This window comes from Sapajus apella, unplaced genomic scaffold (genome assembly GCF_009761245.1).
Source record: "Sapajus apella isolate SASKATOON/1434 unplaced genomic scaffold, GSC_monkey_1.0 scaffold5891, whole genome shotgun sequence".
NCBI lineage: Eukaryota > Metazoa > Chordata > Mammalia > Primates > Cebidae > Sapajus > Sapajus apella.
This window is the reverse complement of record NW_022442815.1, coordinates 1,902-4,172: the sequence shown is the minus strand read 5'-3', so window position 1 is coordinate 4,172 and position 2,271 is coordinate 1,902. Positions and strand designations below refer to the sequence as shown.

At 64.0% G+C, this 2,271-nt stretch overlaps 1 pseudogene; it reads right to left on the bottom strand.

The window, feature by feature from the left end:
• Positions 1-768: 768 nt before the first annotated feature.
• On the bottom strand, positions 769-1,440 carry LOC116547968 (annotated as a pseudogene).
• Between the last annotated feature and the right edge of the window lie 831 nt (positions 1,441-2,271).

Genomic DNA, 2,271 nt, shown 5'->3' with positions numbered 1-2,271 from the left:
GGCTGCCTGGGTCAGCTGAGGCTTGGGATCCAGGCAGCAGCGGAAGGTCGGGCTGCTCGAGGCTAGTATCTAACATTCTGCGCTGGGACCTGTGCTGACGGCGGCCGTCCCGGGCAACGTGGGCCAGGTCTCCCACGCCATGGCTCCCGGCTTGTCGAACGCCCTTAAGGAGACAGAGCACTGCATGCCCTCACCTCATGCTTCCGCAATGCTGGAAGGAGGGTATCTCCGAGGGGACGCTGGCCAGATGCATGGAGGGGCCTGCGAATCTCAGGGCTACAGACCCCCTTGGACAGCAGAGGGTGTCGGCTCCTGCAGTGGGCCTGAGATACTAAGGCGCGAAGCTAACCTAAGCCCAGTGTGGTGGTCCGGGGAGCACAGGCTCCGAGGGCTACACCCCAGGCCTGCAAAGCACACAGTGATCGAGCAATGGCGATGGCCCATCTTGGACAATTTGGCACAGGATGGAGGTGCAGGGTGATCTGGAGTCTCCATGGCTCTTGCTGGAGGGGGAGCCATGCCCTGGCCGCCTCTATGAAGGCCTCTGTATGCAGCCGGCACAGCAGCCCAGGCCCACGGGCCAATCGGGAGCCTGAGTCTGGGAGTCTGATGCCCGGTTGGGAGGGGCGTGCAATTATGCCAAGGTGCCGTGGTTGTCGCTGGCAGGCCCTCCTCTGCAGGGATCTCAAGGAGGCAGCAGGAACGAGGGCAGGAGAGCGGGCGGAGAACCTCAGAGCTCTGGCAAGCTCGGGCAGGTGGCCTCGCGCTTCAGGGGTGTCTGAGCAGGCCTGGGCATGTGAGGGCCGGGCGCATGAGGTTCTCGGTGATGTAGGCCATCAGCAGGCTGATGACCACCAGCATGACGCAGACGGAGCCGCCCACTGCCGTCATGGCCACCACCATGTGCCACATGCCGGCCGGCTCAGCGGTGAACTCCATGCACTCGGCGAGCTCAGCTGGCTGCTGGGGGTCTTCGGCGTCGGGGCGGCAGGCCAGGCGCACAGCGCAGCTGCTGCAGGCACAGGCTGTAGAGGACGCCGTAGTGCACGTCGGGCAGCAGGTAGTCGCGGCAGGAGGCCCCGAACAGCACGCGCTCGCACTGGAAGCGCGTGTAGGCGCCGCACCAGGAGCAGTTGAGAGTGAAGGCTCGCACGCGGCGCGCAGCTTCCAGGGCCAGGCGCTACTGCAGGAGGACGCAGGACACTGGCGCACAGGGAGCGGCTGGCCGGGGCGTGCAGCGTGCAGCCCAGGGCCTGGCCGCAGAAGCCGCGCGCGGCTGCGGAAGCACAGGCGCCCGCTACCCGCCTCGGGGCCCTCGGGCAGCACCTTGTAGAGGCACCGGGGAGTGTCGGCCACCGGCTCCCAGCCTGGAGTCTTCTGGGCGGCTGCGGAGCCGGGCAGCCGCGCGCAGGCGGCCAGCAGCAGCAGCGGGGCGCGCATCCTGCGGCTGGGCCAGCGGGGCCCGGGGCTCACTGGGTCACAGGGGCGTGCTGCCACCGCCAAGGTCCCCGCTGCCCGCTCCCAGTGCTCCCCGCGCTCCCCAGGAGCTGGGGTGCCCTGGTTTACACTGTCCGCCCTGTTGCAAACGTATTCTGTTGTTGAGTGTGAGTAGGGAGCAGATTCAATATTTTTCCAGCAATGAACACAGGTCTCTCCTGCTCTGCACTGTGCATGGAGGCCAGATCATTCTCTGGGTTGTGGTTGTCCTGGGCACTGCAGGGTGCTGGGCAGCATCCCTGGCCCCCCCCCCCTCCATGCCAGAAGCACCCCCCAGTCATGAAAACCACAAATGTCCCCGGACATTGCCCTGTGTCCCCTGGGACAGGATCACCTGGTTGAGAACCACAGCTAGGTGACTGCTATCCTCATCGTAGCCCCGGAATAGGATTGACATCAGGGTTAGACACAGCAGGAGTGGAGGCTGTGGGAAGCTGGTGATCCTTCGGTGGACAGAGGGAGGGAGGAAGGGAGGGAAAGAGGGAGGGAGGGCTGATGCCTGGCTCTGGGCTCAGGGAGTAGGGGTGATTTGACCAGGCTCCAGCTGGATCATCTGGGGTGAGCACTTTTCTTCCCAAAGAACTCAGACGTGCTTAGATATTGGTGGAGGTTTATTTTGTTTTTTTTGTTTGTTTTCGGAGGCAGGGCCTCACTCTGTCACCCAGGCTGGAGTGTAGTGGTGCAACATTGGCTCACTGCAGCCTTGACCTCTCAGGCTTAAGCCATCTTCCTCCTCAGCCTCCCAAGTAGCTGTGAATACTACAGGTGCTCATC